This window comes from Dermacentor albipictus, chromosome 4, assembly GCF_038994185.2.
Source record: "Dermacentor albipictus isolate Rhodes 1998 colony chromosome 4, USDA_Dalb.pri_finalv2, whole genome shotgun sequence".
NCBI classification, from domain to species: Eukaryota; Metazoa; Arthropoda; class Arachnida; order Ixodida; family Ixodidae; genus Dermacentor; species Dermacentor albipictus.
Window position 1 is genome coordinate 149,414,424 of NC_091824.1, and position 25,666 is coordinate 149,440,089.

Consider the following 25,666-nt stretch of genomic DNA (forward strand, 5'->3'; position numbering starts at 1 on the left):
GCTTTGGACGAAGCGCTTCAAAAGAACTACCCATCGAATTAGCTAAGCTATGGTATGTGCACTCTGCACTGCCGGGATGGAATATAAGTGTTCGGTAGAAAGAATGCCTACCGAAAACGAAAATTACGCCAAATGCCGAGGAAAGCGTCGAGGCATGGCAATAAAGCTTACGTGTGTAAAAATACATGAATATATAAATCTCCACCAGAGTGCATTTATGGCAGTCTCGCTTATAAACGTCTAAGGCGGGTGCATAATGCATAGGAAATGGCCACCGTTGTTGCGTGGGCTATTACTGGTCCTGTCTGAATCTGAAAAAAAAGTCAAACATTTGGTTTGTTATTTACGTCTGCTAGAAGTTGTTCCCATTTTCCTGTTTTTTTTTTCGCGGGAGAGCAGGGTCCATTGGATGTGAATGTTTTCAAAAGAAGATGATGCCGTATTTGCGTCACATCTTCATTATCTCACAGGGAGCCTCCGGCTATACAATTTCGACGGTACTAACCATACGCTCTTTTTCTTCGCATCAAGCCAGCTGCATGATGAAGGCACGACGTTATTGTGCTTTCGCTTGCTGAATATGAATAAATACTGGCTGCAGCAAGCGAAGAATGAGGATATCTGGGCAGAAAACGGACGGAAAAGACCAAAGTCGAATGCAGCCACCCCTTCTTTGATCTCCGTGAGTCTACACATGCATATATGATAAGCCATTTTGGCTCCTAGGCTGAATGCCATCTGTCTGCTTGTGCCCGTGCACGCTCATAATGATGCATATAAATAACTCAGAGACGGCTTATTTTCGTATTTGTTATTAGGCGAAGGTACGAATGGGTGCATGAGTCCTAAAAGCCGATGCCACCGTATGTGCGCGTATATTTGGGCATAAGGTACGCGACTGAACGTGCGTGCTTGTGTGTGTGTTTGTGTGTGTGTGTGCGCGTGTGCGTGCGTGTACGCGTGCGTGTGCGTGCGTGCGTGTGCGTGTGTGTGTGTGTGTGTGTGTGTGTGTGCGCGCGCGCGTGTGTGTGTGTGTGTGTTTGTGTGTGTGTGTGTGTGTTTGTGTGTGTGTTTGTGTGTGTGTGTGTTCGTGTGCGTATCTATTGTGGGCACCTCGCGGGCGGCTCTAAATTATTTTTGTGTCAGTATACAAGCAGCGAAGTTATGCGAGCGGCAATAGCTATGCTTATTCGTCTCGGGTCGCGAATATTTTCATTCGCTTTTATCCGGTTGCAGATATTCTATGAAACTATACATTGGCGTGTTCTAGGCGTTAAACGTAGTCCTTCGAGCCAGGCTGACCATGAAGACTCCGCAGTTGGTCTTTAAAAACATTTATTTACCATATTGACACGTGTACTTATCTTTATCGCGCAACCACGTTTCGCCGCTTAACAACTGTAATCGCAGAGCGAGGGACGCGCCTGCATGTATCCGACGTTTCTGGAAAGTTATCGACGCTTCTATCCGCGTGTCTGTTGTCGCCGAACCTTGTGTTATCAGATTTCATCGCGTGACACGAATGGTGTAGAACTTTGTGGAAGACACGCGGGTCCCATCAGTTAATCTGGAACATTCGACGACTGATCTATAAAAGCCGACGCGCTTGACCCGCTGAGCAGATTTTCGATGATCGCCGAGCGTGTTCGCCGCTTTCGTTGTGCTATAAGTGTAGCCTGTTTTGTGGGCACAGGTTCGCCCAATAAAAGCTAGTTTTGTATTCCACCGTACTGCTTCTTTCTTCACCGTCACTACCACGTGACATCTGGTGGAGGTGCTTGTGCGTTCATGTACAGAACGCCCCCGCAAAGCCGCGATCCAAGCCCAAAGCCCGAGGACAAAACTAACATCGCCGAAGACCAGCGTGCTAGCCGCAGACTGCAAGGACTGCCCCCGGAGCACGGACTTCTACCTGAGTCGACAAAGAAGATCGTGGTCAAAACAACCCCAATGGCTGCCCCAGCGTCCCCCGTTATCCTACAACAGCCTCGGGACCCACCGACCTTCCATGGAGCAGCGACTGAAGACCCAGAATCCTGGTTGGAGACCTACGAACGAATCGCGACTTTTAACAACTGGGACTCCGACGACAAGCTGCGGCATGTATACTTTGCCTTAGAAGATGCCGCCAGAACGTGGTTTGAGAACCGGGAGTCGACCTTGACGACATGGGACCTCTTCCGTACCGGCTTCCTGCGCACCTTTACGAGCGTCGTGCGCAAGGAAAGGGCCGAAGCCATGCTGGACGCCCGAGTGCAGCTACCTAACGAGAACGTCGCCATCTTCACGGAAGAAATGAAACGTCTGTTCCGCCATGCCGACCCGGATATGCCTGAGGAGAAGAAAGTCCGCCTTCTCATGCGTGGTGTGAAGGAAGAACTTTTCGGCGCAATGATACGAAGCCCACCGAAGACCGTAGAAGAGTTCCTTCGCGAGGCCACCAGCATCGAGAAGACACTCGAAATGCGGAACCGGCAATTCAACCGCCGTACAAGCTCTACCCACTACGCCGGAGTTCAGTCACTCGCCGCCGACGACCTACGCGAGACTATCCGAGCTGTCGTGCGGGAGGAGCTACAAAAGCTGTTCCCATCATCACAGCCTCAAGTGGCTTCGATTGCCGACGCCGTGCGTGAGGAGCTCCAACAACAACTTGGAGTAGCCCCTGAATCGCCGCAGCGTGAGCCGCAAGCGATGACCTACGCCGCCGTCGCACGCCGTCAAGGACCCCCTCCGCGACCGCGCCAGGGCCCTGTCACGCCACAGTTTCGTCGTCCGCCGCCGCCGCCGCCAGCACGACCACCCGTGGCCCAGCGCACCTACGCGAGGAAGACGGGCATCTGGCGTGCTCCTGACCACCGCCCGCTCTGCTACCACTGCGGAGAAGCGGGTCACGTCTACCGACGATGTCCGTACCGGGAGATGGGACTGCGAGGTTTCGCCGTCAACGCGCCGCGTCCACAGCTTGGCGAGCGCCCACGTGACATCGCCGATTACCTCGCCGCTACTCAGTGGAGCCCTCGACGGCCGTCCCGTTCGCTATCACCAGGCCGCTACCTGTCGCCGCAGCGCCGACCATACACTGGCCCAGCCCGGGGCCGGTCAGCGAGCCCATACCCGGAAAACTAAAAGCAGCAACCGATGGAGGTGCGGTTGCTGTTCGTCGAACTGACGAAGATCCTCCGCCGCCGACGAAGACGACGAAGAAGCCATCTCGACGACCTAATGACGACACGCCGCCGTCCCGACGAAGTCTGGAAGCCAAAACTACACCAACGAAAGACGACTTGACGACGCGACGTTCCAACTTCATTTCAACACGACGCAGCCGTGATCCAACTCCAAGACCTAACTGCAATGCCAGACAAAGAACAACCGACCTCGACGTGCTTCTCGACGGCCACGCAGTCACTGCCTTAGTCGACACAGGGGCCGATTACTCCGTAATGAGTGGACACATCGCCGCCCAGTTGAAGAAAGTGAAGACCGCATGGGAAGGCCCTCAGATTCGCACCGCTGGAGGACACCTCATCACGCCGACTGGGATCTGCACGGCAAGAATAACCATTCATGACCGGACTTACCCTGCCACCTTCGTTATCCTCCAACAGTGTTCACGAGACGTCATTCTCGGTATGGACTTCCTGGACCAACACGGCGCAATCATCAACCTCAAGTCGAAGTCAGTAACGCTGTCGGAAGATAAAGCAATGCCGCCGGAGAGCCTTCGTAGTCACCACGCCTTGAGTGTGCTTGAAGATCAAGTGAGCATCCCGCCTCGCTGCAGCATTGTTATTTCGGTCAGCACCGAAACACCCGCTGACGTAGAAGGCGTCATCGAAGGCGACCAACGTCTACTGCTAGACCGTGAAATTTGCGTCGCAAGAGGGATCGCTCGACTGCATGGAGGGAAAACTGAAGTGTTGCTGACAAACTTCAGCCAGGAGTTCAAGCACATCAACAAGGGCACGACGATCGCGTACATCGAGGAAATTCTGGAAACAAGTAATGCGTTTGTCCTATCGGATTCCGCCGCATCTACCCCGACGACCATGGTTCCCGAACCAGACTACGACATTAATCCAAATCTCCCTATGATTAAGCAACAGCAGCTGAGAAGTCTGCTCCGACGATACAAAGGCTGCTTTTCGACGTCATCGAGGATTCGACAAGCACCAGTCGCCAAGCATCGCATAATCACCGAGGAATGCGCTCGACCACTCCGTCAGAGCCCTTACCGAGTTTCGGCGCGAGAACGTGAAGCTATAAGAGAACAAGTCGACGAAATGCTGCGCGACGACATCATCCAGCCATCGAAAAGCCCGTGGGCATCCCCTGTTGTTCTGGTAAAGACAAAGGACGGAACCCTACGTTTCTGCGCCGATTATCGGCGTCTGAACAAGATCACGAAGAAGGACGTATACCCCCTCCCACGGATAGACGACGCATTGGATCGGCTCTGCAACGCTAAATACTTCTCGTCCATGGATCTCAAGTCTGGCTATTGGCAAATAGAAGTCGACGAAAGAGATCGCGAAAAGACCGCCTTCATCACCCCAGACGGCCTCTACGAGTTCAAGGTTATGCCATTCGGACTGTGCTCGGCGCCTGCAACGTTCCAGCGCGTGATGGACACGGTTTTAGCAGGATTGAAGTGGCAGACCTGTCTCGTATACTTGGATAACGTCGTCGTCTTCGCCGAAAATTTCGACGTTCACCTTAGGCGGCTGGCAACAGTACTAGAGGCCATCAGGACATCAGGACTTACTCTGAAGCCGGAAAAGTGCCGCTTCGCTTACGAGGAGCTTCTATTTTTAGGCCACGTCATCAGCAAATCTGGAGTCCGCCCCGACCCGCAGAAGACAGCTGCCATAGCAAAGTTCCCACAGCCCATCGACAAGAAGGCAGTGCGTAGATTTCTTGGCATATGCACCTACTACAGGCGATTTGTCAAGAACTTTTCACGCATCGCTGAGCCGCTGACGCAGCTAACTAAATGTGACGTCGAGTTCAAGTGGGAAACGCCGCAGGCCGAGGCATTTCAAGAACTCAAACGACGCATGCATTCGCCGCCCGTACTTGCGCACTTCGACGAGAACGCCGATACCGAAATCCACACTGACGCCAGTAGCCTAGGCCTCGGCGCCGTCCTGGTCCAGAGAAAAGATGGACATGAACACGTGATAGCTTACGCTAGCCGGTCGTTGTCAAAAGCGGAAGGCAATTATTCTACAACCGAAAAGGAATGCCTCGCCATCGTTTGGGCTACAGCGAAATTTCGCCCTTACCTATATGGCAGGCCATTCAAAGTCGTCAGCGACCATCACGCCTTGTGCTGGCTAGCGAATTTAAAGGATCCCTCAGGACGGCTAGCACGGTGGAGCCTCAGACTACAAGAATACGACATCACTGTAACATACAAGTCCGGACGAAAACACTCAGACGCCGATTGCCTATCACGCGCCCCCATTGACCCGCCGCCGCAAGATGACGAGGATGACGACGCCTTCCTTGGTATAATAAGCGCGGAAGACTCCGCCGAACAACAACGAGCGGACCCGGAACTTAAAGGCCTCGTCGATTATTTGGAAGGGCACACCGACGTTGTCCCCAGGGCATTTAAGCGCAGATTATCTTCCTTCACGCTTCAAGACAGTCTACTCGTGAAGAAGAACTTCTCACCAGTCCGCGCCAATTACCTTCTTGTTGTCCCGTCAGGACTTCGTCCAGAAGTATTGCACGCCCTACATGACGATCCGACCGCTGGACACCTCGGTTTTTCCCGGACACTATCGAGGATTCAAGAAAAGTATTATTGGCCGCGCCTGACCGCCGACGTCGCCCGTTATGTCAGAACATGCCGAGACTGTCAGCGACGCAAGACACCGCCGACAAGGCCAGCCGGATTACTACAGCCAATCGAGCCTCCTTGCCGACCATTCCAGCAGATCGGGATGGACTTGCTGGGACCCTTTCCGACGTCAACAACTGGAAATAAGAGGATCGTCGTGGCGACAGACTACCTCACCCGCTTCGCTGAAACTAAAGCACTGCCGAAAGGTAGCGCAGCCGAAGTGGCGAAATTCTTTGTCGAAAACATCCTGCTTCGACATGGCGCCCCAGAAGTCCTCATCACTGACAGAGGAACGGCCTTTACAGCGGAGCTTACCCAAGCCATTCTGAAATACAGTCATACAAGGCACAGGAGGACCACGGCCTACCACCCGCAGACGAATGGCCTTACGGAGCGGCTGAATAAGACCCTCGCCGACATGCTAGCGATGTACGTCGACGTCGAACACAAGACCTGGGATGCCGTCCTGCCGTACGTAACATTCGCTTACAACACGGCGGTGCAAGAAACAACACAGATCACGCCGTTTAAGCTGGTTTACGGCAGGAACCCGACGACGACGCTCGACGCCATGCTGCCCCACATCACTGACGAAGAGAATGTTGACGTCGCTAGCTATCTCCAGCGCGCCGAAGAAGCCCGACAGCTCGCCCGCTTACCGATCAAGACCCATCAGCGTACCGACAGCCGACACTACAACCTCCGAAGACGCTTCGTCGAGTACCAGCCCGGCGACCGTGTTTGGGTATGGACCCCGATACGCCGGCGAGGACTCAGTGAGAAGCTGCTGCGACGCTATTTCGGACCCTACAAGGTCATCCGACGTATTGGCGCACTAGACTATGAGGTCGTGCCAGACGGCATTTCGCACTCACAGCGGCGCCGCGCACGATCTGAAGTGGTCCACGTGGTGCGCCTTAAACCATTTTACGGACGCTGATGAACTTCCTTAGTTTGTTGTTTTCTTTGCTACGAGTGCTTTTCTTTGTTACTTTCGTTTGTTTGCAGCATCGGGTCGATGCTTTTTAAGAGGGGGGTAATGACACGTGTACTTATCTTTATCGCGCAACCACGTTTCGCCGCTTAACAACTGTAATCGCAGAGCGAGGGACGCGCCTGCATGTATCCGACGTTTCTGGAAAGTTATCGACGCTTCTATCCGCGTGTCTGTTGTCGCCGAACCTTGTGTTATCAGATTTCATCGCGTGACACGAATGGTGTAGAACTTTGTGGAAGACACGCGGGTCCCATCAGTTAATCTGGAACATTCGACGACTGATCTATAAAAGCCGACGCGCTTGACCCGCTGAGCAGATTTTCGACGATCGCTGAGCGTGTTCGCCGCTTTCGTTGTGCTATAAGTGTAGCCTGTTTTGTGGGCACAGGTTCGCCCAATAAAAGCTAGTTTTGTATTCCACCGTACTGCTTCTTTCTTCATCGTCACTACAACGTGACAATATGTACCTGGCCAGCCCATATGCATTCTTACTGTCTGTCGCTTTCGAAGCAAGTGCTGCATATACTCTTGGTACCATAAAGTGACATTAATAGAACTTCAGACGGTCAGCAGCATTCCATGATCTGCCTGTATTCGTTGTATAAGAACTGGCCAATGCGAACGCCACGAGACCTCAGGAGGATTTGAAATTCTTGGACAACTTACGTCTGGCTTTTGAGTCCGTCGCTCATCTCATTTCTACTAGGGATAAAAATATATTTTACCCACTGCATCCGAACATGGCAACACAGCGCCGCAGATCTGCCCATCTCTTCCTTCAGAAGCTCTGTAGAAATAACCGGCGCAACCCAGGCCTGCCCCCACTGTATTTTTCATTTACCGCACTCGGAGGTGCGTCGCCCCACGCCCGCCTCATACAGTATGTAGGGCAGTAGGTCTGCTTCTACGCCTTAGCATCGCGAATCTGACGCCAAACAGCGCCGGTACTTCTATCCTGCCCTCTTTTCGCGTCACTGATGTCACTGCATAACTACCTGCACTAACGTAACCTACATGCAACGCCTGTGCAGCGAATAATGAAGCAAGTAGTGTTGGCGGAAGGGCTGTTGATGACTAACCATCAGAGGCCGCACGCAAAAGCACGCGCGTAAATTTCGCCACTTCATTCTCAATCGAGTGACGCCCATCGTTGCTGGGCACGTTAAGTGCTCTAAACATCGACTAACAGTTCGATTCCCGTACTCAAGACCGTCAGTTTTAATTAGTTTTTCAGTCACTAGATATTGCTGTTGTAGCCGCAAAACTGCCTTTGTCGTGTCCGTGCGTCCGTCCGTCCCTCCATCCGTGCGTGCTTCCTGTATGCGCTAACGACGACGGCAGCCGTACGGCTTCATCGACGAGGGCTTCATTGCCTAGTCGTTGTCTTTATCCTCAGGCCAACTCCTAATTTTCAAGTTCACCTTTGCTTCGGATTCATGAAATAGAAAACGTTGCCAACCACAGTCACTGCAAATTCTCCTTGCTCCCACCACATGGCCAAAATTCGCTAACCGGTCTGCACCCCTCCAGGAAAGCGATCGCAACAGAAGGCGTCACAGCGATAACGGATTTTTCCCGTGTAAGACTGACAGTTCATCATTTGTGACCTTCAACCGATAAGTGGCGGCAGGAAAAGAAAACTCAAGAAAGAAATGCAAAACCACCAACAACCGGTCCCGACAAGAACATTGTTCGACGCAGAAAGCTGTGAGTGATCCTGGCTCTACTCTCTGGTTCCGACAATACACTCTACAAGTACGTCCGACTGCATGCATTGCACACTCAGAACCTCAGCAACCTAGAATTCTTGCATGTACTAACCTTACAACGCAGCAACCGCCTCCCGTGACCAACATGCAGCAGGTGCACATATCGCAATTATACAGCATAATATAACAGACTCGATTCTTGCAGAGATAAGTGTGAAAGGAAATGTGCAACTCATGTCACTCGGTGTAAGGATATTTGTGCATAGCTATCTGACACAACAAAGGCACGCGACACCGTGAACTTAACTGTAAACTCAGAGATAGCTTCTGAGTTTGGCTAAAGTCTCTCGATAATTGCAAAGTACCCACACTCTATGAACTCTGCCGCTGCCACGTGACTTTCTCGCCTCCTCCTCGCCCCTTGCGCGTCCTCTCCGCGGGAATCATTTTTGCGTCTGTTTTTCTGCATGACGATTGGTCTCTCTGCCGTTGCCTCTGCAAATGCGTGGATCTTGCGTTCTGTCAAAGGAGGCGTTGGTTTTTCTTGTGTGTTTTTTTTTTTGCTTGTTGGCGCCATTTATCTCCTTAGTTCGGCTGGCTCGGCACAGTGAACGATGCACGCTGTGCTTCCTGCGGTGTTGTGTTAGCCCTATATATGCCATTCTGTAGCACATGCAACTGCAGCAAGAAGCCTGAAAATCGTTAAGCAGCTTTTATGATACCACGGGGAAAGCCTGACGGCTTGCGCAAAACTCAGTGGCTGCACAGCATTGGCCGGAAGAACTTTGCTCTGAGAAAGAACAGTGCTGTTTGAGAGGTGAGGCGCGTTTCTTATTGCTCGTATCAAAGTATACCCTAATGCTTCATTGTTTTTAATTCTTCTGGCCTGCTCATCAGCCTTTTTGATGCGACAATTTGTACGTTGTATAGAAATGTGGTTGTCCTCAGCATGCTGAATATTCTGTTGTGACTCCACCTCGAATGTTGTGAACTATTACTCAGCCTGAAATACGCTACTATAGCATCTGCTTTTCGCTGTGAACAGTTATTTGCGTAGACACAGCCTCTCGATTGCACTTTTCGTGATTTTTAGAATGCATTGCCTGTTTTACTGAAAATAGAGATAGCGGCTTGTAGAGGAACATTCTTTATAGCTTACTGCAATGTGAATGCAGGCTCTGAAAATATTAACGGCAAGTATACCCGTGGGGACGAGTGATAATTAATCTGCATTACGTTTTTGATGTGTAAACAGTCTTTGATGACTAGTACCCCAGCCCCGTCACGCGCAAAGTGTGAGTGTAAAACGAATTCATCATGTGACAATGTTAGACGAATGTGCGAATGCGACCTCGTTTTCTTTTAAAGTTATTTTTTGAGCGCATCCACAGGCCTCGAATAAAGTAGTGGCGTAACGAAGAATGCTTTATAAGCTATACTATATTATGGGTGAGATATGTTTTAAGGGGACAGTGAAAAAAAAAAGAGTAGTTTTAACGGTATGCCAGCGTGCTGCTTGTACTTGCATTGTTCACATTGACGTGGTGGATATACCAGCAATCTGCCTTTCTATGAAAACCTTTCGTGACATCACGTTAAAGGGAAATAGGAGTATTTACTTTCTTTTTGTGGGAGGAGGGGTTGAGGTATGGTTTGGACAACTTTTTCAAAAATTTTACCTATAGCACGAGGAACGATGCAATGTTTTGTTACATTTTTGTGATACTAGTTTTGTTGCAATTTGTGCTACTTCTTCTTTAGCTTTTACGCGCTCATATATCTGGCCGGCTACTCCCTACCAACCCGGACACGTATCTGTTATTTCTCGCCTGCGGCACATCTATTTCTGAGGTGCTTGTTTATTTGCTTTGCTATAGTATTTTTTGCAGAGAGGCGTATCGATTTCGGGGACATTTCGGTGCTCCAATGGGGCGAGCGCCTTTGAGTTCTCCACGTCGTGACTCTGCTGATGCCCATTCATTCCCTTTTCACATCATTGACGGTATTATGCTTTCAACGTAGTCATGAGTGATACGAAGTCAAATCGAGACTTTCGCTCTGTAAGAACATTGTATTGCGTTCTTTCAAAAAAAAAAAAAAGCCACAGGAACATGAATATATGGAGCGGATACGCAAGGCAGCGTGTTTCAGCGCGAACGCGTATCAATCTTCTGGCATAGCTACTTTTCGCAGTAGAAAACAAAAATGAGCATCAGTCTTGCCTGAAGACACGCCCGTTTGTAGTGAAGTTATGTTTGCTGCTCGATCTTGCGGAAAGGGCATTGAAATTGAGGATAAGATACTATACTCGAACGGCAGCTAACCCTATCTGCAGCTCATGTCTCAATAACATATACCGACCAGTTCGGCAAGAAAATAGTGCTTAGGTTTCGCGCATTTGTTTATTTACTTCTTGCGCAATGCGATTGTAGTATGCATTACTGGACCTTTCCCCCAGAGCAGGGTAGGAAGCCATAATTTTTTCGGGTTAAAGTCGCTGCCTTTCCCACCCCGTTTATCTCTCGCTCTTTATGTCTCTCAGCCAAATCTTGCGGTCACGTGTGGCGCATGGAGCTCACAAGTGGAGGCCGAGGTCACCTTTCTCTACAACACTCTCTTTTAAGAAAAACCTTACTCCCATGCGTTTTGGAGCTGCCGGAGCCTTGAATATGTCGTCATATGAAAGATTCCTATGAACGGCTCTTATTGGCCGATGGGTGCACATGACATCAATCAAGAAGGGTGTTTGGATCAATGTGCTTTTACATATCGTTACTGTGTATATTTATAGACGCAGTTTACTGAACGGGCTGAATTAAGCGAAAATGTGGGTTTCTGATTTCAATAAGAATTACGTACGTCCGGAAGAAGCCGGCTATCGTCGTCCCACGCTGGGCCGCATCCATCCGCATAGGAATCAAACTTTGGCAGCACTGCTTATCGGTTTTGTAGCCGTCGAGTTTCGCTAATTCCACTTAGCTTATAACATTCAACTCGGCTGTAACCTGGCGAAACTTGAGGTCAGACGACACGTACGCTTGCAGCGCGCGCTTGCTCCTTGCAGCTCCTGGCTATACGCCTTGGCAGACATCGCTTCGTATTGATATATTGACAGCGCTTCAAAATGCACAAACTGAATGAGGCCGTTGGTCAAGAGGGTGCAGGAGAGAGCCAGTCCTCACCAAGCAGCACGGGGAGAGAGAGAGAGAAGTTTAATGATACGAAATGCAGAGAGGTCGGCCTGAGGTATATTCCTCTAACCAGCTACTCGGCGTTGGGAGAAGGGGAAGAGGGAAAGAAAGAGGGAAGAAAGAGGCGCATGATGGGTGACGATCACGATAGAAGGAAGATGTAGAACATATGGCAAGCAATTTGGCATGCTCAAAGCCTACAATCCAGGCCCATAATTTTTGAAATGTTCGGCAACACCTGGATGGCCTTGAAATTCGATTGAGCGTCTGGCCAAGGGTCTAAAATAACGTCCTCCGACAACGGCGGGCTGTCGAGACGCGTAAGGTTGTTGTCCAACTTTTGACGCTCTACTACGTACTTAGGGCAGTCACAAAGCACATGACCTATAGTCTCAGTCACATTGCACACCTCACATTGTGGAGACTCGGTGCGTCGCATGAGGTGCCCGTATCCGCGCGTAAACACTACCCACAGGCTTAGTCTGTGCAGAAGACTGGCACAGCTGCGTTGAATTTTTGGTGGTAGCCTAAAATTCATGGTAGAGTCCAACCCCTGGAGTCGTCTGTGGCAATTATCCGGATTGTCCCAGTGCTTTGCTGTCAATTTTCGGATGACACTGGGGAGGAGATAGTTAGCGTCCTCTCTTGAAAAAAGAATTGAAAGCATGACTCTCGTTCTTCCAGTGCTTTCTCCATGTAGCACGGCCATAATGAAAAACATGAGCCTGAGCGCGCACTACAGCTCTTTCCTGCACTTAGCTAACGTTGGGCCATACTGGATAAAGGCGCTACAGTTGCATGTAGCTGCGTCTACTACGTAGCGTATATATCGTGACATCCGCGACGTGCCATGGCAAGTCTGGTTGCTGAGGACAACCGTGAGCTTTGAGTGGCCTCTGTGGGTGGAAGGGCTCCAGCGCTTGACGAGCCAGAGCGAGCGCCAGCATTTGATTGGAACAGGTCTTATTGTTCCCGAGTCGCAGACCTTCGAGGTGTGTCGCCATCATGGTTGTAGTTCATTACGTTAGGAACCCTTTCAACACAAGTCCACAGTGCGACACCCATCGCTTACTCGATTTGGACGCTCCCGACGTACTCGAATGAGCAAAGATGTTTTGACCAACTGAGATTTTGACCAACTGGGGTTCTTTAAAGTGCACCTAAATCTAAGTGAACGGGTGTTATTACATTTCACCCCCATCGAAATGCGACCACCATGGCCGGTATCTGAAACCGCGACCTCGTGCTTAGCAGCGCCACACAGAAGCCACTAATCAACCAGCGAGTAAAGTGGGTAAAGAAGATGCTTCATTCTACTCTCGCAAATTGTGTGATTGCCCAGTGATGAGTGCGAAAGGTAATGTGCTACTTCCCACTCCGTTCGAGAAAACACAGCGCTGCAAAGCTATATTGTACACTGTAGCGCATTTAAGGGGTGCGAAACCGTGAACTCAACTGTGAGTTGAGGGATAGCCTCTGAGTTTGGCGCGTCGTGGGCTCCAAAATCGCTAGTGGCGTCTATGTGAACACCCGAAATCAGATTTCAACTTCGCGACACGGGAAAGTTCGGTAGGCGGAGCGTTGTGAGCACGCCACACTCCAGCGTAGCCTTCAGAGTGCAATGCGTTGAAGAAGGATTGGAAGCACTGTGAAAGGCATTAAAGGCGATCTTTCATTGCCAATAACTCCGCTCCTGCTGCAGTCATCATTCCGGAAAAATCTGAAGAAATCAAATTAAAAACTTCATGCTTCACCACATCAACGGGTGTTGAACTTGCGGCACTCCGTGCTGCACTTGATTTAATTAATAATGAACCACCGCAACAATGGACAGTCTTTAGTGACTCCAAGGCAGCCCTGCAGTGCATACAAAGCCCAATGCGCAACGGACCCAGTGAATAACTGGCCTCGCAAATTTGACGCATGTATCATCGCAGCCACGACAAGGGCCACAACATAATCTTTCAATGGCTTCCAGGGCACTGCAGCATCAGCGGGAATGACCACGCCGACGAAGCCGCCCGATGCACATGAAAGTGGTCAACGTGTCTTGATTCCGCTTTCGCGAACAGACGCTGCTGCTGGGCTGCGGCTGATGTCCCGTGAATGTACTTTGCCTCTGAGGGACACGAACGTTTTCACCATGTGCCGTTTGCGTTCGTTGTCTCCAGACATATGGATGAACCTACCGCCTGGATTACCACAACGATTACCATGCTGTACGGTCTGTGGCTAGGCGTTGAATTTACGAACTCGTATACTCTCTTTATTGGAATGGCCAACAGCCCCACGTGCGCCACATGCAACATCGATGAGACGCTCGCACATATTATCTGTGTCTGCCCGCGATATCTTGCTCAGAGACAAGTGCTGTGCAGAGTACCGGACCATTTGGACAATCGCCCACTATCAGAACTGAAAGCTTTGGGTCGGTACTCCCATAGAACATCCACGCTAAAAGGCCTTACTCGCGTTATTAAGGTTCCTGCGGTCTGCGGGGCTTCACGATAGACTGTAGGAACGACGCCCCCTACCGCTCTGTAGTGTACGCGGTTTCGTCGTGCTCGTCTCTATTTCTTTCTATCTCCCCCTTCCGCGCTCTTTGTCTTTTTATCCCCCTGGATGAAAGTTGAAGGCTGCACGGGGGAAAGGGTTGGCTACCTTTCCGCCCGTGCAGGGTAGCCAACCGGAACTGTCTGTGGTTAACCTCCCTGCCTTTCTATGCATCCTTTTCTCTATATCTCTCTTTCTGCTGCAAAGTGTTTCTTCAAATTTAACTTCAAATGCACTTCTGAACTTCAATAAAACGTGTTTCAGGGACCCTTTAATGTTGCAATAACACCACAGTTACACCATGCCTCGAAGGATTGGGAAATGATGGGTTTTTTTTAACATTTAGTATGGGGCCGTATGGACGCCTACATAACCTGGCCCCAGTGGCATTCTGATTACGATTGCATTATTGCATGCGTCGCGCCATTGTAAGGAGGGAAATTGGGCTGATAATAAACACGCGACCACAGGTCGTTCGAGCGCGTCTAGCTGGTCCACTGATTTGCTTGGTGATTTAGTTTCACAACCGGTACATTCCCACTAAACTAAACGTTCAAGCTCTAACTTTGCAGCACCCAGTGTGGTCTAATAGACGTTCATATTGCTTTGTGGCCTCATCTGCTCAACAGTATAACGTAGCCATATACGAACGGCGTATCAGATAGAGCGAGCTAATTAGCCGCGGTCAATTCTGCCGTCCATCAGGGGCTCTTTTCCCCCAGCAGATATCTGGAGCATCTCACCACTGCGAGCCTGTCAGAGTTCCGAGTATACGCTCCGGCTAATTTGCCGTCAGACGTGATATCGCAGATAAACCACTGACGTGTGCCTCAGTGCGCTTTGCGCTCAGTAATGCATACTCCGCTCTGTCGTGCTTTTTGGTTTGCTTTGCAGTGTTGCGATGTATTCAACATATTTAGCATAGGGCACGCAAGCCTTTTTGCTTGTGCTCCACTAAATCGACTTTCGGCTCTGTGGCGTAACACGGTGCTCTGTGGCGCAATCAAACGTATAACTAAAGCTGGGCCTAGTTAGTAATGGTTCCTGGTTGTAGCCAACCCGTGTTAAGAGGAAGAAATTAAGAGAGAAAGTAGACAGAGGAAAGACAGGGAGGTTAACCAGAGGCGAGTTTCCGGTTTGCTGCCCTGCACTGGAGTTCGGAATATAGGGGTTGTAAAGACGACAACGAGCGAGAGGCGAAAAAAAAAAGGCAAGAATCAAGACAAGAAAAAAAAAAACAATGAGGAACAAGAAAAGAAAAAAGAACAGAAAAGAAGGAAACAGCTCACGGAAAAGGCGCTCCATTCACATGCGTTCACACAGGTCGGTCGATCTCCAGAAGCTCAGTAGCGCTTGCACGGCCCTCTGATGTGGTATTAAGTCGCGTCCATGTTTCAGAATTATTTCATCCGAGAGTCTGGACCTCCAACTGGTTCAGCACGACGGAAAGCGATTGTCTCTGCACACTGTACTGCGGGAACTGGCAAAGAACATTACGAATGGTTCCCGCGCCGTCGCAATCGCCATATGCTGCGGTGTCGGCCATCCCTATACGGAACGCGTCAGCATTGGTAAACGCGACGCCCAACCATAGCCTACACAAAAGGGTCGCGTCTTTTCGGGGAAGTGTTGGTGGAAGTCGGAGGCTTAAGGTTCGATCCAGGGTGCATAAATGGGCGTGCATAAAATCTGGTTTATTCCACTCTGATGTAGTGCATTGGCGTGCAAGTATGCGGAGAATCCTTGCAGCATCTGTACTAGAAAGCGAAATCTATAGGCGGTTGTGTTCTGCATGATCTCATGATCTGAACGAGCAACTTGATCGGCACGTTCATTGCCGATGATATCACAGTGACTTGGTAGCCACTGAAAAATTATTTCCAGTCCTTTCTCAGTCCAGTGGTGTATATACCTTCTGTGATTTCAAATACCAACTGTTCAAGTGGACCGCGCCGTAAGGCTCACAATAAACTCTGTAGTGTCGTCATTGAGTCGCAGAAGATCGACCATTTGTGTGTTGGTTCGTAATTAATAGCGTGTGCGACTCGAAGTGCTGCGAGTTCTGCTGCCGTCGACGTTGTCAACTGCGATGTTCTCAACTTGATAGTGGTGGCTATTGCTGGAATGCCGACAGCTGCGGTAGAGCTCTTAGGCAGTATGGAGCCGTCAGTGTATATGTGGGTGTAATACCAGTGCAGGAAGAAATAAAGATAAATAAATCGCAGTTCCGTGCGAAAGGCAAAGCACCAATTGCGATAGAAAATTAGTAGATAGCTGTACGAAGTAAAGATAGTAGGTTTATCGGCTGTATAAACTTGTAAACATTCACCTACTACCGAAATTGACAACGATAGAACATGTAAGCGCGACTTAACGAGGACGTAGAAAGAAACAGACACACAGAGGCGGAGCTGTCCTTGTGTGACTGCTTCTTTTTATGTCCTTGTTCAGTCACGCTTACACATTCTATCATGGATTCAAACCAACTAGCCTGTCAACGTGCTTTACCTAATTGACCAGCACGGTATCACTCGCGCACAGGTAAACATGAACACATCTCGCTCGATAAGCGCGGAAGCTCACTGTGAAAATTCTGGAGTGAGGAATTGCGGCAGCAGCAAGCGAATTGACCTTTGTGCATGTCTCGCTTCAGCACTAACGAAACGTCGAAACCACAACGCATACGAAACTGCCGGCACTATGCGGACTCTGCAAACATCGCAGATCGCTTTGAAGACACACGAGCGCCGGCAACCCGTCCCTACGGCGTCCGCCAAAGTGTCTACTACGGCGCGCGCGATTCGCGTGGCCAACGCCGTAGTAGACGCCGCGGTTGTCTCCACTCTGTATGGAGTAGCTTGCCAGGAGGGCATCGAGGCACCGTTGCAGCCGCCGGAGAAGAACGCTCCTCCTCCCTCGCCTTATCCCCCTGCCTCGCGTACCGCAGGAGAGGGCCCCCATCTGGGACGCGCTCCTCACTCGCGCACCCGAGATTGAACCGCGTTCGCCGGCTCATCCTCACACGCTTTCACTCATACAGACCTTCATGGTGACGCCGACGCTGACGGCAGAAATGCGCCTGGAGTGTCCATTTAATTGCTATCGCAATAAAACAGTTATGCAGATCCCAAGCTCTGTAGTAATCAGTATTACTCGGAGCATTTTGCAGTTTGCTGGCTATCCAGCATTGTTTCGGTATCTTCAAAGCGTTACCAGATGGGCTAGCATGTTTGTCTAAGGCCGGCGGTTGTGTGGTTTACGCGAGCTTGTCTGTGACTACGTCAGCAACGCGACCAGGGTAATATGGTGGCGACGGCGACAGCATGACCCCTGATTTATTCTAGTCAGCTAAAGTACCTTATGACCTCTCCCGTTACGGCACGAGCCAATCGACAAGGTGGCACAATATGAGAAACTGGTAGAATTACGCTTTTATATGCAGCTTGTTGGTACTTCCCTTGACGCACACAGATATCAGTGGTAAAGTCCACACTCTGCAGTTTTTTTCGATCAGCCGTCTACGGCGCGCGCATGTCTTCTCGCTCGTTAACGGAAATTGTTGCTGTTTGACGTGACGCACCGGCCAATCGTCTCAAAGCGCTTGTTGGCACTAGCACCAAAGAATGAGGATTGAGTCTGAAGTCGAGTGAGTAGGGCACCGGGCTTTTCTGATGTTGTACATCGGTTCCTTCTCTCAATCAGACACTAATGTTTGTTTGCTTCCTTTTTTTAATGAAGAGGTCCGTAACTAGGCGAGACAAACAAAGAAATAATTATATTCTGGGCTGTGTCGAGACCACGATCCTATTATGAGGCATAGAACGGGACTCCGGGTTAAATTTCACAACATGGCATCCTCCAACGTGAACCAAATGCACGGTAGACGAGTCTTTTGGATTACTCCCCCAACTAGATGCGGCCACCGTAGCCGGGAATTGAACCCACGACTTAGTGCTTAGCATTGCAACGCCACGGCCACTAAGCCACCATGGCGGGTACGAAGCGAGTCGGGAAGTTCCATACAGCAAAGTGCCAGATATTAAGAACAACAAGAAGAACAAAGACAATGACGACGACGACAAATAACAACCAGTCAGCGACTATTGCTCTCACTTTCTGTCATCGTCCTCTGGCATGTTGATGCGGTAATTGTGTTGGATGCGTTCACAGTTTTTTACTAAACGTACCTGAGGGGAACTTCACGTTAGTGCATGTGTGGCACGCCAGCTAGTATGTCAGTTCAGCCAACATGAAATTTATGGGCACGTGTTCCGGCGCTTCCGAGTGACCCAGTGGATTTTCATATTAACCTTCATGAACTATATTTTCTATCCGAGATTCCTAGTATGAATATATTTAGCCTTATCTAACATCTAACCTCTACTATAGGACGATGTTTATAACGTAAAATAAAACCTTATCTTGGCCAACTACAAAATTTTGTATTTTGAGTCTCACTTGCCCTGAACGACCGAGATTTAACAACGCGAGCCCTCGAAAGTCTTTCTATAAGTGGGAAGTTATGCCATAGAATAAATTCGCCATATTATTCGGAACACTTAACCCTGTGTCAGACAGATGTTATGAGCGTATGACAAAACAACATCTATTAATTTCTCAAAAAACAGCAATGAATCTTCATTGTGCAGTTTCATGCTCCCGAGCGACACCGTGCAGTTTTAATTTACTGTTTACTGTTTCAGTTGTGGTTTCATTTAATTTCAATCTATGTCAAGAATTTGAAAAGATAGTTAGTGCTCACCACTGCCACAGCACGGTGGTTCAACTACTGAAGTGTCAAATGTTTCCTAATAAACTAAATATAAAACTGCGCGTATGTCCTCTCTGAACTATTTTTAAATTTGTTGCTTCGCATGCGTTTTTTGTGAGGCTATCAGCAAGAATCTATACTATACTATACTTCTATAGCCCACCGTGGCTGCTTAGCGGCTATGGTGTTGGGCTGCTGAGTACGAGGTCGCGGGATCGAATCCCGGCCATGGCGGCCGCATTTCGATGGGGGCGAAATGCGAAAACACCCGTGTACTTAGATTTAGGTGCACGTTAAAGAACCCCAGGTGGTCGAAATTTCTGGAGCCCCCCACTAAGGCGTGCCTCATAATCAGAAAGTGGTTTTGGCACGTTAAACCCCATAATTTAATTAAACTTCTATAAGGCCAAGTAAGCCAGAATAGACGCCACGTTCTGATAATCGCAAGAGACGCACGTGTTCGGAACGCACCCATGCGTACGGGCACAACACGTCCGCTACCATCTGGTTGTTTTTAGTTGAGCTGTCATGGCCGATACTGCGCGTGCGGTGGCTGTCGTTAGATAACATCTTGACAAAGCTACCGCATGAAGCTTGTAGCTGAGCCAGTTTTGAACTACTCACTGTAATGAGCAACGTGGCTTGGCTGTTATCTTTATTGATCAGAGGTTGCCGGAGCATTAACGAGCTAGTTAGGGACATAACTATACCAAATCTCTTCGCTTACCTTTGCCGTGGATACCGAAAGCAGCGTAGGAAAAAATATCATGATGCGATGCTGCCATGCGTGCGTCGAACACGCACCCTTCCACATGTTTACAGCCCTGGCGCAGGCAGTTTCGGCATGCCTTGCTGGATCCCCGTATACAAGAACGGTCGGCTGATGGCATGATGCACCCAAAATTCTGCAGAATGGCGACTCTAGTGCATTGTAGAACAACTGAAAGTTAGACCATGTCATAGAGGCAATGTATATAGAAATCAACATTCGAGACTTTTATTGCGCATTGTGAGAGAGTCAGAAGTTTCGTCATATAGATCTGGTACACAATCATATAGAAACGTAGGGAAACTAAACCGCAGTATTTTGTTAAGAACGTTTGTCTTCTAGACTAATTCAAACCGGCACATATTATATAGATAACGCAGGTGGATGCTGCTCTATGAAATTCGTAGGGATGCGAATTTTATTATTCTCTATAGTAGTTCAGTGTTTCTAAGTGCGAAGTTTCAACATAAGACAACTTGAAGCTATGGTTGCAGGATAATGGGAACATGTGCACAAAGAGGGTCTGAATTCTAAAAGGTTATGCAGCAGTTGACGGAGAGAATGAACACCTAAGAGCGATCAGATGCCGATCCGAAGGAACGTACTGACGAAGCAGAACTTGAGAAGCATGCAAGAACGCTCAGAAAATTCATAATGTAATGCGCATCCGCATGGAAAAATTTAGGCATATGGCACTGGTGCGATTTCTGCAGCAGGCTGTCTCCTCACAAGTATGTCCCACGAATTTTCCTAGTGATTCGTTCGTTAAGCGGACCTGTAACACAGAGCTTTCCATTTTGAGCTCTTGGTATAGATCGGGACATGTGTGAGATAAGAGTTGCAGAGGAATTTTGCGAGCTTACTTTTAGACCTGCTTTTTCAACATAATGTGTAGAATTTGACAGTTCAGTAGCTAAGCAGAAAATTACTGCTTGCTATGGGCACAAATCCTCAATTAGATCCTGCTTTGACATTAAGCAAGCTTCATTCTGTAGTTGCATCATGTCACCAAAAGTATGCTGCTGGGCCCGGCGGCATTACATACAATATGCTAAGAAACATGAGGCCGACATATACAAATGCCCTCTTAGACATCTATATAAATCTACGGATAGAAGTAACTGTACCTTTTGTGGCTTGAATCCATTCGCCTTGTTAGTTGACAAGTTCTTTATGCAAAGTAATGGATAAAATGATTGACGCACGACTTCACTGGTGGGGGAATTAGACGGATCTGTTGTCCAACTATATAGCAGGTTTTAGAAAACAGAGATGCACAATAGATGCAATATTGAATATCGTAACGTGCCTGGAACACGAACGTGCATGTGGAAACTTGACGATAGTATTGTTTCTAGACATCAAGATAGAATGTGACACTGTCAGTCACGTTCACATCCTGCTAAGTATGTTAGTACTCGGAATGTCTGGCGCATCCTTGCGATGGATGTCTGAATTTTCATCAGATCACAGCATATTTGTTCAGACGGGTCAAGGAAAGATACTGAACATGTTGTTACGCAGGGAGTACCACAGGGAAGCGTACTCAGCCCTTTTCTTTTTAACTGTGTCATCGCGGATTTAACAAGAAGACTGCCATCACAGTTAAGATTTTCGCTGTATGCAGATGATGTGTGTATATATTTGGACATCTGGGTCTAATGTTCAATTGCTTCGGATGGCATTGCAAGACGGTGTAAATATCATTAATAAATTTTTGAGAGAGAGGAGGATATTTTTTCACATGCGAATACAGCTATATTGCCCTTCACTCGGAAACAGTTAAAAAATGTTGTTCTTAATCTGGAAAGACACCCTCTAATGATTGTCAGACAGCATCAATTTCTTGGTAGAATTCTTGACAGGAAGCTATCCTGGGCACCCCACATAAAAAAAACTCGAAAACGAGGCCAATGCGACAGTGACCGTACTTCGCAGACTTGCAGGCACATCACCGGGGGGGTCAGTATTGTCCATACTGACTGTTTACAATGCATTAAAACAGCAAAAAAAATGTGTATTGCGCGCCCATCTTACACGCGCTTTCCCACTTGTCAGAAGAGCGACTTCAAAGGCTTCAAAGCTATAGGTCTACGCATATGTCTAGGAGTTCCACGAGCGACTTCTAGCTGTCTTGTAATAGCTGGGGCTAGCCAATCACCATTTGCAGTTATGATAACTACAGAAACATGCCGACATTATTTCCGTTTTCAAACACGGCATAAAAGCCACCAGTGACGAAGGCCTATTACAAAATATTACCCTTTTTTGGAATTTTTATGATTGTAAGTGCGTCATTACGATTAGCTTTCTGTGTAAAGAGAACAAGCGAGGTCTACGTTTAAGTCATAGAACCTTCTTACACGACTGCCTCTATTAAACCCCTCACTGCAACTCCGAACTCCACTCGGACTTCCTCGACGTGAAGCTACGGTTCTATGTTGCCTTTTGTTAGGAGTTGTCTTCACAAAGGCACACTCTACATTAACTGGAGTGACGGGCATTGCAGCATGCGAGATCAGCGGCACCGAAGAAAACATCGACCACCTACTGTGCCAGTGTCCACGATATGCCCCAGAAAGACAAGAACTTGCCAACGCGGTCCACAAACTGGACAATCGACCACTTTCTGTGCAGGGGCTGCTAGAACACCGCCCCTGTCACTCGTCGGCCCGTAAAGCAGTGAAGGCGCTTTAGTGCTTCTTTAGGACGACGGGCTTGTGTGAACTTCTGTGACTATTAATGCAATCTCTAGTAGACCCCACACGTCAGCGAACTCACCATTACTTTCCTCTTTCCTTCGCTCCTCTCTCTTCCTGTCATCTTTGTTTTCCCCTTTCCCATTCCCCAGGTGTAGGGTAGCCAACCGGACGTTATTCCGGTTAACCTCCGTGCCTTCTACTTTTCTCTTTCCCCTTCCTGCTCTTCACAGACAGTGTTGAGAAATGTTTCAGTTTACCCAAATGATGGCGTCAAAACTTCTAGGACACTGTGTTCTTGCGCTGTGTCCACGTCGTACTTCTGTCTCTCATCCATTTCGTGCGCTAAAAACATAAAAGTTGCGGAATACCAACATGCCCGAACCTACGCTCTTTCTAGGTCACATGCGCAAAGCAGCATGATAAAGCAGACAAAGAATGAAACCCCGTAAAAGAAACTGCAGTCTATCATGTGTTATTTCTTCGTTTCATTCCGTGCTTATTCCATTATATACTTCGATGTTTGCTCGCATTTTAGTTTGTGTATTTAAATATCTCGGTCTTTCTTATCACTGCAAAAGTAGTATACTGATCGCAGAGAGCGCTTAAACTGAGTACATATTTTTCCCGACTCCTCAGCCTCCAGCAGCATCGTTTAACCAATACCATTTGGAAAGGCACACAGCGAATCGAAGCTGTGTACGGTAGCACATGACTCTCCAGCATTTTCGCTTCGTTGAACAATACTTTTTTTTTTGCTCTTGCGTTTCTATTTCTTCGTGTCGAAATGCAAGGCGGAAATACCGTCAACTTCGATTTCCATTTCTGGACTGCTCACTTATGAAGCCGCGATGCATCTGACGTCTGTGGTTTTATGTTTTCCCGCACGCTCGTAAATGTCAGTGCATATCATGGTGGCGAAGTTTGTTCTGTATGATCAGCAGTACTCTCACTATATATATATATATATATATATATATATATATATATATATATATATATATATATATATATATATATATATATATATATATATATATATATATATATATATATGTATATATATATATTTATTTATTTATTTATATATATTCCCAGTAAAATTTTCAAGGCATTACCTTGCTCTTATTCACAGCTTTTTGTAAGAAACGTACGTTAACCTAATAAAATCTAAACAAACATTTATTTAGTTAGTCATCCATATTATAAAATGGAATGCATAAAGACTACCTGAATGTGTCGACAAGGATGTGCAAATGTCGAACGCACGGACACTTTTCGACAGAACGCTATTCCCGGCTGTATATTTCAGCTGCGTTCTCCCAAACCTTGCATTTTCTTTAAGTCGAACGTTTGTAGACCACTAAATAGGTGTAGAAAGCAAAATCGTCATTTACAAACGAATTCCCTACGCGGGCGCATAAAAATTATAACCGTTGCTCGTTTGATGTGCACCAGCTATACATGCTTGATCTAATGTAGTTCTTCTGAAGCGCCATTTATACCTCGCAGTGCACAATACGCGATCTACACACGATGCCGACAAATGCAAGAAAGCCCTTACTGAAAATTTGTTGTAACCATACTACGCTGCTAAACTGTGTTTTGTTTTCTGTTCACGTACCACCCACTCCTCTTTGTAATGTCTACGCCTAGAATGAAATTGAAGAAACTAAAATGACTCGATTCTTCAAAATTGCTTTTTGCAGCCACATATAGGGTTCGTTTAATTGGATATAGAGTACTGATAAGATGAAAGAGTCATATTGTTAGAGCACGAAACGGTGCTGTTGGTACTAGAACATGTGAAGAGGGAAAAAGAAAGGAGTGACAGTATACAGGGTAAACAATAAAAAAACCTATGCTGAGCCAAGTTTGCCTTTGCGGATTATACATAGCAAAATACGATAAGAAGCATAGCATATGATAAGAAAGCGCGTACGTGATCGAAGAAATGCCCACAAATACATTATATGTCCTTTCAATGCATAACGCGCACGGCCAGGATGAAAGTGGCAGAATGTATTCCAGCACGCAAGGAGATAGCGCTTTCTGTATTCAGCGCACCCTGATTCGGGTATCACAGCGACTTCAGTGCACGCCGTATGTGCTCACCAAACGAGATAAACGCATTGTGCTTTCCGCGGGGCAACTAGGAGGGTGTTCCAATTTTATTTCGCTTAGAACGTTGCCAGGGAAGTAAACGAGCAGCGTACGGATACGGCAAAACAAGGTGAATGTTTTTCGTTCGCCAGCCGGCGTGGCGCATCTGATCGATTCGAACCGTGAAAACAATACAAGCAAGACCGCGCGATCAGTCTCAGGCTACGCGCATGTATAACTTTTCTTGTGTCGCCTTTTGTGCTTGCAAGTGCGCTCAGTTGGAAACGAATTGTCTTTGTAGATTCCGGAGAGATCGTGCGTGCATGCTCCCGGCAGAAACAACAAAGGCTGCCTTTAGGTGTGGCATCTTCCATCAGTGTATATTTTCACTAATTGATTGGCGCGGTCTCCAGTCATGATTGTTTTCGCATTGGATACATATTTTGAGATATTTTAAGCCACCTTGTAAGGTACCATGCTTAGAAAATTTCTTTCTCCAAAAATTATACGGATGGATCACAAATGAATGCGCAAATGCTGGCAATAAGAAAATGTATTGCAGTAACGAATATTAGAGCGAAAACTGAGCGACGTAGGGGGCCTACACACATACATACATACATACATACATACATACATACATACATACATACATACATACATACATACATACATACATACATACATACATACATACATACATACATACATACATACATACATACATACATACATACATACATACATACATACATACATACATACATACATACATACATACATACATACATACATACATACATACATACATACATACATACATACATACATACATACATACATACATACATACATACATACATACATACATACATACATACATACATACATACACGCACATTTGTCGTCTATATAATCAGACATAGCATGTGGCTCGTCCACAGGATGCGACTTTCCGGTGTAGTGAAGCAAACCAGGGCCCGAAGCAAATGTGAAAAAGGCAGCGTATACGCCACCAAG

General features: G+C 47.8%; 1 long non-coding RNA gene across 1 annotated transcript in view; it reads left to right on the forward strand.

Annotated features, from left to right (window-relative positions):
• LOC135902204 (uncharacterized) overlaps positions 1-25,666 on the forward strand; it is a 288,754-nt gene that overhangs the window by 206,794 nt on the left and 56,294 nt on the right. The gene's annotated exons all lie outside the window — the stretch shown is intronic.